Source organism: Ranitomeya variabilis, chromosome 7 (genome assembly GCF_051348905.1).
Source record: "Ranitomeya variabilis isolate aRanVar5 chromosome 7, aRanVar5.hap1, whole genome shotgun sequence".
In the NCBI taxonomy this organism is placed as follows: Eukaryota; Metazoa; Chordata; class Amphibia; order Anura; family Dendrobatidae; genus Ranitomeya; species Ranitomeya variabilis.
In genome coordinates, this window is record NC_135238.1 from 47,338,470 (window position 1) to 47,354,096 (window position 15,627).

The 15,627-nt window shown below is 43.8% G+C and overlaps 1 protein-coding gene across 1 annotated transcript in view; it reads left to right on the forward strand.

Annotated features, from left to right (window-relative positions):
• Positions 1 to 6,189: 6,189 nt before the first annotated feature.
• Positions 6,190 to 15,627, forward strand: part of LOC143785877 (uncharacterized) — a 30,239-nt gene continuing 20,801 nt past the window's right edge. Inside the window, exon 1 of the mRNA XM_077275015.1 lies at positions 6,190 to 7,553. The gene's annotated coding sequence lies outside the window, so the exon portion shown is untranslated. The remainder of the gene's footprint in view (positions 7,554 to 15,627) is intronic.

The window sequence follows — 15,627 nt, forward strand, 5'->3', positions numbered from 1 at the left end:
GCACTGGCAATTCCAGATTGTTATTGAGACTGTGCGCCTCCCTAAGGTGTCCCCGGCCAATTGCCTAGAGGCCTCTGATGCTTAAGGCATCCTCACCCATTGTAGGATATCTGAGCAAATGATTTCCCTCAGTATCTTGCTACTGAGCTGCCAGGTCCTGTCTCTGCCTTCTGGGGGCTGCAATACCCAGGCCTATATCCATGTCGAGTTCATGTATCCGTGTCTGTCCCTGTCAGTACTCTGGTCTATGTCTGTTCCTGTTGTTCCTTGCTTGTTTACCTTTCCCACTCTGCTGTATGTACCTCTGTGTTCTCTCCCTGCTGCTCTGCTAAACCTGTGGCTGTGCGCCTCTCTGCTCGCCACAACCTGTGGCTCTGCGCCTTCCTGCTCTCTCCTCCGCCTCCAATGGTTCTGCTCTTGGCTCTGCTTTTGGCGGCTCAGCTCTTGGCTCTGCCTCCAGCGGTTCAGCTCTTTGCTCCGCCTCCTTTTCTGCTCTTGGCTCTGCCTCCTTCTTCTCTGCTCTTGGCTCTGCCTCCTGTGTTTCTGCTTTGCATCCACTCTTGTGGTTTTGCTCTTCCTCCGTTCAGTAACTTGCGGGTCAGGTTCCTACCTGTTCCCATATACCCTCCTGTCTGAACAGGTTTCTACATGTTTCCATATATCTGCCTGAATTCCAGTGCCTACCTGTCCTGCCAGAGTACCAGCCCTGTCCGCCTGTCCTGCCAGTGTCTCAGCCGTGCCCGTCTGCCTGCCAGTGTCTCAGCCGTACCCATCTGCCTGCCAGTGTCTCAGCTGTGACTGCCTTCTTGCCTGTGTTCCGTTTCCCAATGGGATCAGCAGCCACAGCCAAACACCACCCTGGAGTAGCACCTGGCAGCTCAAGATAGCTTAGTTACGTCCCTCCCAGGGTAGTCTGGTTAGTGGTCCTGTGGGTCCACACCTCCCACACCAACCAGCCAAGGTGCGAGCGTTACACATTATCCTAAGAATCCTGTTCCAAAAATGGTTGATTTCCACTGAAAATCTACATGAACAGATGATGTTGGGGTAAATAAGGATCGGGTGTTTGAAAATTATTCTGATGCTTTTGTTTTCTGGGGAGATGATTCTCAGACGCGGTTCCCTCATGTAGAAACACAGGAAGGCTGAGCTGAGTGTTGCGTATTTAGGAGATGGAGGAAGATGTCGGCTGAACGATCGTTTGTCTGTCAACTTCTAATGGGTAAGGCCAACTTTCGGCCTGTTCATTGGAGGAGCGCTTGTGAACTGACGGCCTAAGTGAGCTCGTTCCTCACGGTAGCATTGGTGGCCAAAGTCTAGAGCGGCTTGTCCATTGCAGGAGAGATGGTGGGCTGGAGGCCAAGAAGTTTGGCACAAGGCCTGTAGAGACACTGAAAAGTAGAGCATCTGGCACTTTTTGGGAGAGAACTATTAGCAGCTTACAGACGAGAAATAACCCCCATAAAATGGAATACTTTATTAAATAATATACTAAAAGACCAAACCCCTATCTAATAGGTCAGTATCATGGGGGCAAAAAGCCCCGACATACAAGAATAAACACCCTATACTGGAACAGTCTCAGAGATAGATACCATCAAATGTCCTATTAAAGTGATATAGCGCTAGTGGTATATAATATACAGCTAGAAGGGTGTACGGATGTACGTGCACTACCCCTACCAATAAGGCAAAATATTGTTTTGCGGCCCTATGGTCTCTTCCTACCTAGGTGCGGGGGTTGGCACCCTAAGAAAATACGAGAATGGCGCCCCCGCTCGTACGATGGCTATCCCTGGTCTCCTATAAATTCCCTATAAGGGATAGAGTGTGAAACAGAAGGCCAGTAGGCTGTAAATAACTTGTCAAAATATGTGATACCGCTAATACAGCATACCAGGCCCACACCCCGCAATATGCTGTAAGGTAAGGATAGAGGTAAAGACTAAATATCACTTATTGAGATTATAGGACAAAGAAAAAATGCCTAATAAACACACAAACTATAACCAGCATTGTAAGGGACTGATACCATACAAAACATTAATGCCATAAAAAGACATAACCAAAGCAAGCCCCCACCAAATATACTTGGATGTAAACAAATACAATCAGCTCGATAGGGAATGCAGTAAATGATAGGTATATATATTAGTAATGGTTGCAATATACTCATCTGCTGCAATAGAGAACCCCAGCCGATCACACATCCAGCAATAGTGGTTCACAAAGTGAATCGGGGCAAACAAACTCCGCAGAACATCTCTCGACGCGTTTCCCCCATATCAATGGGTTCATCAGGAGAGTCAGGATATCAGCATGGCAGTATAAAGATAAATACAAAGATAGGGCAATAATATAGCCTAATATTTCTACGCAAGACCCAGAGACAGTCATTGCGGGCAGACTGGAAACTTCTCAACAGTCATTTTAGTCAAGAGGGTACTGAATATACGACTGTAAGCCATCAAAAAAGTGCTCTCATTTCATGTACGGCTGCTGAGACTCCCACTAGTCGGGAAAGACCTGAAGCCCCCTATATGAATGGGGCAGGAGTGAGCATACGTGACCACCACTTCTACAGACAGTGAATGGACCAATAGTGGTACATAATCACTACTATTACATTTAGGCCGGCGTCACACTCAGCTTAGGGAAATATGGTCCGTATTTTACGGCCGTAATACGCAGTAATTGTTCCAAAACACTGTTCCGTATTCAATGCGAGGATGCGATTTTTACGCACAAATTTATCCGTGTGTCATCCGTATGGCGATTTTTTTCTCGCAGGCTTGCAAAATGGACATATCATGGATCCATCGACTCAAATATTCTTAAAAACATATACAGTCTACTATATATATATATATATATATATATATATATATATATATATATATATATATATATATACACTCACTGGCCACTTTATTAGGTACACCATGCTAGTAACGGGTTGGACCCCCTTTTGCCTTCAGAACTGCCTCAATTCTTCGTGGCATAGATTCAACAAGGTGCTGGAAGCATTCCTCAGAGATTTTGGTCCATATTGACATGATGGCATCACACAGTTGCCGCAGATTTGTCGGCTGCACATCCCTGATGCGAATCTCCCGTTCCACCACATCCCAAAGATTTCATGTTGTTTACGCCAAATTCTGACCCTACCATCCGAATGTCGCAGCAGAAATCGAGACTCATCAGACCAAGCAACGTTTTTCCAATCTTCTACTGTCCAATTTCGATGAGCTTGTACAAATTGTAGCCTCAGTTTCCTGTTCTTAGCTGAAAGGAGTGGTACCCGGTGTGGTCTTCTGCTGCTGTAGCCCATCTGCCTCAAAGTTCGTCGCACTGTGCGTTCAGAGATGCTCTTAGGCCTACCTTGGTTGTAACGGGTGGCGATTTGAGTCACTGTTGCCTTTCTATCAGCTCGAACCAGTCTGCCCATTCTCCTCTGACCTCTGGCATCAACAAGGCATTTCCGCCCACAGAACTGCCACTCACTGGATTTTTTTTCTTTTTCAGACCATTCTCTGTAAACCCTAGAGATGGTTGTGCGTGAAAATCCCAGTAGATCAGCAGTTTCTGAAATACTCAGACCAGCCCTTCTGGCACCAACAACCATGCCACGTTCAAAGGCACTCAAATCACCTTTCTTCCCCATACTGATGCTCGGTTTGAACTGCAGGAGATTGTCTTGACCATGTCTACATGCCTAAATGCACTGAGTTGCCGCCATGTGATTGGCTGATTAGAAATTAAGTGTTAACAAGAAGTTGGACAGGTGTACCTAATAAAGTGGCCAGTGAGTGTGTATATATATATATATATATATATATATATATATATATATACTAGACTGTGGCCCGATTCTAACGCATCGGGTATTCTAGAATATGCATGTCCCCAGTGTATATGGACAATGATAATTCCAGAATTCGCGGCAGACTGTGCCCGTCGCTGATTGGTCGAGGCAACCTTTATGACATCATCGTCGCCATGGCAACCATTATGACATCTACGTCGATACTGTGCCCGTCGCTGATTGGTCGAGGCCTGGCGGCCTCGACCAATCAGAGAGGCGGGATTTCCAGGACAGACAGACAGACAGAAAGACAGACAGACAGACAGACAGACTGACAGACGGAAAAACCCTTAGACAATTATATATATATATATATATATATATATATATATATATATATATATATATATATATAGGTCAGTATATATTCAAACAAAAAACAGGCAGCGCTCCATTATTTCTTAATCAATTGTGCAGTGTTTAATTACACCCACATGTCTGTCCGACGTTTCGGCTCTAACTGAGCCTTTCTCAAGCTTGAGAGAGGCTCAGTTAGAGCTGAAATGTCGGACAGACATGTGGGTGTAATTAAACACTGCACAATTGATTAAGAAATAATGGAGTGCTGCCTGGTTTTTGTTTGAATCTATGGACTTTGGATAGCCGGTGGACGGGCTTCCTGGAGGCTTTGCACCCAGAAGATAAGTTTAAAGTGTTGTGCTGTTCCATTTTTTTACTATTATGTCAGTATATATATATATATATATATATATATATATATATATATATATATATATTTTTTTTTTTTTTATTTATTTATTTTTATTTATATTTAATACAGCGCTAGATAGCAGAAAAGCCGGTAATTCAATTGCCGGCTTTTCCTATCTCCTTCACAAACCCGACAGGATATGAGACATGGATTGCACACAGTAATGGATTGTGTCAAATTTGGGGTCTCTAGCTATTAAATTAAAGGGTTAAATCCCGGAACAAATTGGCGTGGGCTCCCGCCAATTTTCGTCACCAGAGTGGGAAAGCCACTGACTGAGGGCAGATATTAATAGCCTAGAGAGGGACCATGGTTATAGGACCCCCCATGGCTAATAACATCTGTCCCCAGCCACCCCAGAAAAGGCACATTTCTTACATTAGTAAAGAGGAATATGTAATAAAAGAAGGGATATGAAATGGTTTACTGTATGTAAACCATGTCTCATATCCTGTCGGGTTTGTGAAAGAGATAGCAAAAGCCGGCAATTGAATTTCCGGCTTTTCTGCTATCTAGCGCTGAATTAAATAATTTCTCACTTATATATATATATATCTATTCTATGTGTACACATTTATTCTACCTATTCTATTCTGTCAGTGTGATTTTACTGTACACCGCACTGAATTGCCAGCTTTTCTATAGAACACCTGCGATTTTCTACGGCCGTAACATACCGTATAATACGGATCCGTAAAATACGGCAGATAGGATCTGACCCATAGAGAATCATTGGGCCGTGTGCAATGCGTATTTTCTGGACGTATTTTCTGCGCTCATACGTCCGTAAAACTCGCTAGTGTGACGCCGGCCTTACAGTACACAGGTGGCTTTTGGATCCTCGGTCTCGAGAATGGTGGAGGTCCCAGCAGCGAGACCCCCAGCAATCATACAACTATAACCTCTCCTGAGGACAGGTGAAACCTAGCGGATTTGGAAAATGTGTGTCTAAAAAAAGTATCACATGACCTTAAAAAGTGCAAAGTGTGAATATACCCAAGAATTACAGAGAATAGGTACTGATCTGCCAAAATCAGAGCACGGGTTCACATCTTGCTTTTATCTTATGTTTGGTTTGTATTTTCCTGACTTCTGTGCCTATCAGGTCCACAGGTTACAACATACTTTTAGCGATGCCGCTCTAGAAACATTGATCGATCTGTATTCCCCACGGCCGCACCTCATTTTCAGTTATCGCCACTCCACGCACCCTAGATGTTCTCAGATACCAGAGCTCTAATGATGGGACAACCCAATATCACATACAGAAAAACATTCAGCGAGGTCGGACAGGACTCCCCTATTTTTGTGTGATTTCTGAGAAGTTGCCAAAATTGACAATTCCACTTTACAAGAAAAGATGATTCACGAAAAACAAAGTGTCCAGCTCATGAAACATTGTGACGCCTTTCTCAATGTATTCACGAGTAGAAAATATTATGCGCTTACAGCTCACCTCACAAATGCTCCGTTAGATCCATGGGAAGTGCTCAGATGAAAAATTCTGGTTTCGAAGGAATCGTTAAACCTATAGAATAAAAAGAGACATCAAGTAAGAATTATTTGTACATACTTGCAAATCACACAACTTCTTAAAATCTCAGGGCGGTCCGCATATAACTCTGCAAGGACTTTATAAAAGTAAACTGCAGAGTTAGCAGCTGCACGGAAATCATACAGCTGCTGTCAGAAGCGGCCAGAATCCCCATAGAGAAGGCAGAGATGACTTATTACCATCTCTGCCTTCCTCCTCACTGCACAGACAGCACTAAACAAGTATAGGAAGCAGAAACAGCGCTTCCTCCTCCGGACCCCAGAGATCATACGATGGCCGGACCCCGGAGCTGTGTGGTGTTAGCAGTCCCAGATTAGCGCTACAAGTGCAGGCCGCAGGCTGAATGTCCCCTGTAACCGACCCTAATGTGCCAGCCCCAGTTACAGGGGAAATCACCTATTACATGAAATGTATAAACATTGAATTGTCCACCCCACAAAGGGCTTTTATGACCATATTGGGGTACAATGTAGGAAATAACTGAAAAATGATAATGTCTGTAAAGTGCTGTGGAATTAAAGGTGCGATATCAGCAAGTAAAATAAATAATGAAAAAATAAGGAAAAAAAATACTAACAAAATAATAAAAAAGAAAGGCCAATCTGTATCCGTTTCTAGCCCCGCCGAGCCCCCCGTCCTCCAACTATTCAATGTATAAAAATAATTTCTACCTAACAGGAACCCGATTCAGAATATATGATAGGGCTCCCATGTGTGGGAAACAATAAATACGTGAAAAAGATGCGTGAAAAACAAGCCAGATATTTCCTCTTTTTGTTTTTACACTTTCCCTCAATAGCAAAGAAAAAAATACATGAAAAAGATAAGAATATAAAAATGACAAAAAAAATAGATTAAAATAAGGTTCGAACAAGGAGTCATGAAATAAAGAGGCAAAAATTATTTGGATGCTGAAACGAGAAAACATTTTTGAGCTATTAAAAGCATTTATGAAAAAAAATCTAAAAAATAGAAAAAAAAGTGTCTGGTCGCGATATGGTTAATGATTTTTGATTCTCGATTATCACTGATTCTATAAAGAACTTTATGACTCTGCAACCAAGCTTTATTGGCGCTCCCTAACCAGACTCAGCGAGAGCCAATGGGATCGCAGAACGTCATTCTCAGTAGTATCCCTCCGCTACACAATATAGTCCCTCTCAATGCAAATCGCTTTACTGCAACGGTTTCACGTACGAATAACGGAGATGGCGACGATTATTATCAGCGATCTGGGTTATTATTGCATTGTGAATGATGAGATTGGAAGGTTTTATCTGGCATGTAGAGAAGAACTCGTCACTCGCGCAAAGGCTTTTGGGATGTGTGTTGGGCGGGAAAACGGCGGAAGGTTCCAGTGTCCATATCCGTGTGGTGCTGGGGCGGAATGTCTGGCCTGTAGTTATGCGGTGATTGCCACGGTGAGATGTATGACTGGCGCCTTCTGGGGGTGACGGGGATTTTATGTTTCCCGTCCCCATATGATGTGATAACGCTGAGCGGGCGGGCGTGAGGCCGGAGCTCTCCCCGGGGCTGCAGCACCATCCTGCCCGGCTGTACAGGGGACGTGCTGGGGCCGGTGCCCGGGCCTCCTGGCCGGATCTCCCCCCACACCGCGCTGCTCCCACTAGATGGCGCCTGTGTTCCTCATAGTGTGAAGGAGGAAATGCTGCAGTAATAAGCGCCATAAGCGGGGTCTGGAGGCCTCTCCTCACAGCTGTGGGCGGAGATTAGCAGCGATTTGTTCTGTTTCTATTGATGTTTCCAGTTGTCACCGTCTGTTCTGTGCCCCATACACTGCGGCCATCTGCTAGTAATGTATTCTCCATGTGGGGGGCTGGAGACTGATTATAGGGGTATTCCCAGCTCCGAGATCCTGCCCCAATATGGAATAATATTAGCTAATACCTCCAGACATACAGTACAGTTCTTCTGATTAGCTATGTCGCAGGGCACGCCTCATGAGCAGGCATTGCAGTACTGTAGGTATCCATGGCTATGACCACTCATGTAGTGAGTTGTTAGTGGTCATGACCATGGATACCTAAGCTACTGCGATGCCCTGCAACAAAGCTAATCAGAAGAACTATACTGCATTTCTAATTGGAGGTATTTGCTAATATTATTATTACGCTTACTATATATTGGGATAGGGCCTTTTAAAGAGAACCTGTCCTTAGATTCCTGCTGCCTGAACCACAAGCAGCATAAGTATGTCTGTATGACTGCAGCCAGGTATATTTTACTCTAAAATGCTGCTGTGTTTCTGACAAAATCTAGTTTGACCCCACCCGGCTTCAGATGAGTGACAGGTCTCTCCCTATGTACGCACATGAGACCTGTCAATCACCTGGATCAGGCTGGGGGGGCGCATCAAAGTCGGTCTCTGAAATGGCTTCTGAAGCAAAGGAGGCGATTCGTCAAATTATTGTATACAAATCGGATGGTAAAAAAAAAATAAAATTGTGACACTTGGCGTCCTCACTCCATTGTCACCCAGCTCTGAAAAAGTGGGATTGGGTGGGGACGTGGCTGCCCCCCCACCCGTCAAATTCATGACTTGTAGCGGTCGCTTCTCCACAAGTCTTACTCCAGCAGGGACTGGAGTAAGATTTGCAGTGAGGTGCACACCGCTACGCACCTCGCCTGATTTATGAAGTACGCCCCTTTACCCCTTCACGACCTCCGCCGTACTAGTACGGCGGAGGTCGGATCCCCTGCTTTGATGGGGGCTCCAGCACTGAGCCCACCTCAAAGCCGCAACATGTTTTGAACAGCTGACATGTACGCGCAATAGTGGCGGATGAAATCGCGATTCACCCGCCACTATTAACTAGTTAAATGCCGCTGTCAAACATTGACAGCGGCATTTAACTACCGCTTCCGGCCCCGTGGCCTGAAATGTGCGCATCGCCGACCTCCGTCACATGATCGGGGGTCAGCGATGCGTTGGCATAACAACTGGAGGTCTCCTTGACACCTCTATGGTTGTTCATGCCGGATTGCTATGAGCGCCACCCTGTGGTCGGCGCTTATAGCAGGTCTACAATTCTACTACATAGAAGCGATCTGAGCATCGCTTCTATATAGCAGAGCCGATAAGGCTATGCCAGCGTCTAGCCTCCCATGGAGGCTATTGAAGCATGGCAAAAGGAAAAAAAAAAAAAAAAAAAAAAGGTTTTAAAAAAATATGAAAAAAAGAAAAAAATATATAAAAGTTTAAATCACCCCCCTTTTGCCCCATTCAAAATAAAACAATAAAAATCAAACCTACACATTTGTTATCGCCGCGTTCAGTATCCGATCAATAAAAAAAAGGATTAACCTGATCGCTAAACGGCGTAGCGAGAAAAAAACTTGAAATGCCAGAATTAGGTTTTTTTGGTCGCCTCGACATTGCATTAAAATGTAATAACGGGCGATCAAAAAAAGTATCTGTACCAAAATGGTATCATTAAAAACGTCAGCTCAGCACGCAAAAAATAAGCCCTCACCTGACTGCAGATCACGAAAAGTGGAGGCGCTACAGGTATCAGAAAATTGCGCAATTTTTTTTTTTTTTTTCTTTTGCAAAGTTTTGAATTTTTTTTTACCACTGAGATAAAACATATAAATGCAGAATCAAGAAGCAACACATTATGTCGTACTGGAGAGGAACTCTCATAAACTCTCCCTGCACGCTCACCAGGCGCTGACCAGATCGGATAACTCCAAACAAAACTTATTAACAAGAACCAGAGCAAAAATATCCATAACACCATAATTTTATATAAAAGGTATAAATTTTATTCAATGATTTGTCCTAAACAACATCAATACTAATGCTGCACTCAGTGCTGTATGCACTTTGCACAAATAGTGAGGTTACAAAAAGGAGACATGATATCTCTCATACAGGCACATGGTCGGAGGAATCAGAGAAAAGGGGTAAAACAACTTTTCATTCAGCCCCTTCGGAGCTAGGGTATCAAGGGTGACAATCCACCTACACTCACGTTGTGCGAGGATTTTCGGCGTATTGCCACCCCTGATCCCACCATATATCTTCTCAATCCCCCTTACTTTCAGGCCTCTGGGGTCAGATCCATGATATTTACGGATGTGTCTGGGAAGGGTTTTAAGACCCGCTACATCCACTGCCTTTTTTCCTGCGATGATATCACGTACATGTTCGCGCGTCCGAATTCTTAATTCCCTAGATGTGAGACCCACGTAGATCAAGGAGCAGGGACATGTTGCATAGTAAACAACACACTCAGTGCTACACAAGATAAATTCTCTTATTTTAAATTCCCTGCTCCCGTCTGACGTACTGAAGGTCCCACATCTAAGGATATTCGGTCACGCGACACATGAACCGCACGGAAAACAGCCCTGTCTTGGACTCCCCACATCCAGGAAGTTTCTACTCTTATTTTTAACTACATAATGGCTCCTCACCAGATTATCTTTTAAATTCTCCCCTTACACCCGCCCTGCTATGACGACTTTGGCGATGACGTACATCGGACGCTACCGTGCATGCGCCGCTACTCCGGTATTACTTCCGGTTGTTGTAATATTTAAACCACACGAGACTGGCTCCAAGTCAACCCTGTTGAAAAAGCGGGAACGCGAAACGCGCGTCCAGGGGGGCCACAGGAGGGGGAACCTATTTCTCAGCCAACTACGAATGGGTAAGCGTAATTGTACACAGCGTGTATCCTACATACCATGATTATATAGCATAGCCACCTGGATTAAGGGGATACCGGTAGGACCTTATATATGATCAGTTGTGGGCTATAGCTTTTAGTGTTATGAGTATATACAAGGCGTATCACATAGTATGGTTCCCTTTAGGTGTTTGGTAAACCATCATGTCTCCTTTTTGTAACCTCACTATTTGTGCAAAGTGCATACAGCACTGAGTGCAGCATTAGTATTGATGTTGTTTAGGACAAATCATTGAATAAAATTTATACCTTTTATATAAAATTATGGTGTTATGGATATTTTTGCTCCGGTTCTTGTTAATTTGAGATAAAACATAACCTAGACATGTTTGGTGTCTATGAACTCGTAATGACCTGCAGAATCAAAATGGCAGGTTAGTTTTAGCATTTAGTGAACCTAGCAAAAATGCGAAACAAAAAAACAGCGTGGGATTGCACTTTTTTTGCAATTTCATCGCACATGGAATTTTTTTTCTTGGATTCTAGTACACGACATGGTAAAACCAATGATGTCGTTCAAAAGTACAACTTGTCCTGCAAAAACCAAGCCCTCACATGGCCATATTGACGGAAAAATAAAAAAGTTATGGCTCTGGAAAGAAGGGGAGCGAAAAACGAAAGCACAAAAGCGAAAAAGGGCAAGGTCTTGAAGGGGTTAATGAATCAGGAACATTTTGCTCCAAAATCTTTATATACCTTTTATAAACTGCCCAATCTTTTATGGAGTAAAATATAAAATTTACTAGTTCATTTCCCATGACCCCCAACTTGACCTTCCAAAGATGGCAGCTATGCAAATATACGGTGTCCATTTTAGGACATGATCATTTATCAAAGTCAAACATCAGAATAAAGTGACTGACACCCTCCTGTCCCGTGTGTGAAAAGTAAGTGCCCCCCCCCCCCCCCCCCCCCCCCCCGATCCCCTGTGTGAAAAGTAAGTGCACCCCCGGTCCCGTGTGTGAAAAGTAAGTGCCCCCCCCTCCCGGTCCCATGTGTGAAAAGCAAGAAAAGTGCACCCCCGATCCCGTGTGTGAAAAGTAAGTGCACCCCCCGATCCCGTGTGTGAAAAGTAAGTCGTCCCCCCCCCCCAGTCCCGTGTGTGAAAAGTACGGTAAGTGGCCGCCCCCCCCCCCCCCCGGTCCCGTGTGTGAAAAGTAAGTGCTGCTGTAAAGCTGGCAGCGCTGTTCAAGCACCATGTATTTCCTTCAGGAAATGCCCATCTAGTTTAATTTTAGCATCCATGAATAAGGGCTGGTGTACAGTCAGAAATGCTCAGGAAATGTATACTATATTGCTGGATGTTATTGAAAATGTCATTCACTTTTTAACCGCACTGGTATACATTTCTATTTTATACCTGGATTTTTTTGTCTGGAGGAGTTTTTCTTTTGGATCTGTATATCATGGAGTGTAGCAAGAGTGGCTTCTCCTGTACTGAGAAAAAAACAGCTCACCCCTGTTATGAGTATGATTCTATTTTTGCAATTTTAGAGGCAGATGATTTCTGAATATCACATCCATCATCTGCTGGCAGAGATGTGGGCTCAATTATTGAGCTTGCATCAAGGTCATAGTTGCCAACCGTCTATAAATTTGCGGACAGTCCATAAAATCCTGACACTTTTCTCTGCTGTCCGTAGCCTCCAGCAGAAAAAAGCACCGTCCAGTGTATTGCCTTCCCCATCCCTGAAGTTTGTACTGTGAATGCACTAAAAAGGCTGCCATGTGCAGTACAAACAGGACCTGTCCCGGAAGAAGACTAGAAGAGTCATGTGGGAGCCTGAAGGGTGGTGGCAGAAAATGGCGGAATTCTGCTGCAGACCTTCCTGCTGCTGCTCCCGGCTAGCTGAGCTGATGATCTGGGACTCGATGCACTACAGGTAGGGGGGCCCGAATCCGATGCCACCGCACTGGTGTCCTCTGCTCCAGTCTGCTTAGCGTCATTCTATCTGAGATGTCTCAGTGCAGAGGTCACGTTGTTGTCACTACAGCGCACTCTCTGTGCCGAGATGTCAGATAATCAGAACTTAGAATGTGCTGAGGAGACCTGACCGGAGCAGTGGACTCTGGAGCTCTGGCAGCGGGGAACACAACAGGGAGAAATGAGTATTTGTTGTTTTTTCTTTTTTTAGAAATGTAGTAACATATGGGGCCCATTATTCTGTACTAGATGGTGGCCCGATTCTAACGCATCGGGTATTATAGAATCTGTATGTATGTATATAGCAGCCACATAGCATATAGCACAGGCCATGTAGTATATAGGAGCCATGTAGTATATAGCCGACAAATACTACATGGCCTGTGCTATATACTATGTGGCTGCTATATACATACATACATACATACATATTGTAGAATACCCGATGCGTTAATACAGGTCACACAATATATAACAGTGGCCACGCAGTATATAACACAGGCCAAACCGTATATATCACAGCCCACGTACTTTATAACAGCCCACGCAGTATATAGCAGCCACGCAGTATATAACACAGGCCACGCAGTACATAACAGCCCACATAGTATCTAACACTGGCCACGTAGTATATCAGTGTGGGCACCATATCCCTGTTAAAAAAAATAATTAAAATAAAAAATAATTATATACTCACCCGCCGGGATCCAGCGAAGCTCTGGCGATGCGTGCGCGGTTGCCGCCATCTTCCGTTCCCAGGATGCATTGCATTACCCAGATGACTAATTTCGCAATGCATCTCTGGGAACGGAAGATGGCGGCAGCTGCGCGTACCTCGGTGGACTACGGAAGGTGAGAATAGCAGGTTTTTGTTTTTTTATTATTTTTAACATTACATCTTTTTACTATTGATGCTGCATAGGCAGCATCAATAGTAAAAAGTTGGGGGGACACAGGGTTAATAGCAGCAGTGCGTTACCCGCGGCATAACGCGGTCCGTTACCGCTGGGATTAACCCTGTGCGAGAGGTGACTGGAGGGGAGTATGCGGGCGCCGGGCACTGACTGCAGGGCAGTAGGGAGGGACTAATCGGACTGTGGCTGTCGCTGATTGGTCGCGGCAGCCATGACAGGCAGCTGGCGAGACCTATCAGCGACGTGGGATTTCCGTTTCGGAAGTTACAGACAGACAGACGGAAGTACCCCTTAGACAATTATATATATATAGATTGAGAAATATATGGGGCCATTATACTGTATGCAGCGCAGCATTATATGGGGTCCATTCTGTATGGAGCATTAAATCCATAGGGATGGCAAATTCAGAATACCAAATTACCCAGAGAGTAAATAAGCCCTAATTAAAGGATGCATTAAAACATGGATTTTATTATACTTTGTTAAAAAATAGTGGTACATAAATCAAACACCCAACAGTGTGCCTGTTAAATCTCACTATTATAATCTCTTTAAAAAAGGTATAGCCCCAACCCTATGAGGAAGCTTGTTAGGTAAAACTTGTTGTGGAAGCTATGTGTTAGTTTTAGATAGCACAGGTTATGCCTGTGTATCCTAGGGATAGAGACTCTAACCCCTAAACTGCAGTCATGGTGGATATAGTATTGCTCTGAATAGGGATTAGATTGATGAATTAATAAGATGGTTTGTGTATTCCTCCCTTTCCTTATCCTCCTGCCTATTTTCCTATTTTGGTAAGGGCTGTTGTATGATAGTGGTATTCAGTTATCCCTGTTTTGTATTTGTGTCTTGTTTCCCTTACATTTCTGTACCAAACCCCATGGGGTAGGGGAGGGGACAGATTAGGGTTTAACAAGATCATAGTAAGGTACCCCTGAGACAGGGATAGTTAAGACCCCAGTTCCAGGGACAGTTTTAGTCCCCTCACCCTTACTTCTGTCACAGTGTGACACCTACATACTGTATAATGGGCCCCAAATTGTCTTCCATACAGTGTAATGACGCCAAATAGTCCCCAATACAGTATATAATGGCCCCACATAGTCTATACATTATAATGGCCGCACTTAGTCCATACATTATAATGGGCTCCACATAGTCATCCATACAGTGTAATGACTCCACATAGTCCTCTATACAGTTTATTGGGCCCCAAATAGTCATCCATACAGAATAATGGTCCTCACAAAGTCTTCCATATAGGGTCATTCCATGTCAAGTGAACCAATGATTTTTACCACTATATTTTTAATTCTTTTGAGATTTTGTTATTTGGTAATAGTGTGTCAGAGAATGCAAAATGTGAAGAAGAAAAAAATTCTAGATTTTTTTTTCATTTTTTATTGATTTTCAAAGTTCGGAAAAAGTGCGAATTTCTGTGTTGCCTGCCTTTATATTTCTCCCCATAACTCAGGCTAGAAAAGAGATAGCGAAACAAAATAAACACCATTCTACTCAGAACAGTACAGGCTTTCACCAGATATGTCACAAGAGTATCTTTGATAATATTTTACCTATATGAACGCAAGCGCAAAACTTTAAAACGCATTTCCGAAAAAAAACGTTTAATTTAAAAATTTCAAAAACTGCACATGTGCCTGTTATGCTCCTATTCAAAAATAAAACTATTACAGTGTCAGTTCAAAAATCTTGATTTCAGATCTGTTCAGCCTGTGGTCTAACAGTGTGGGGTCCATAGATACCAAATAATCCATGATTGCTAGATATTACTGTATTATTTTATTATGTTACCACCTAGAAGCAGGAGAGGACAGAGGAGAAGCTTTGTTAGTGCTGAGGATGACCAGGGGTAGACAGTGACTGCAGAGCAGATGACAGGCCGGCAGCTCGAGCCCTCAGAGGCCACATTCACACCAAA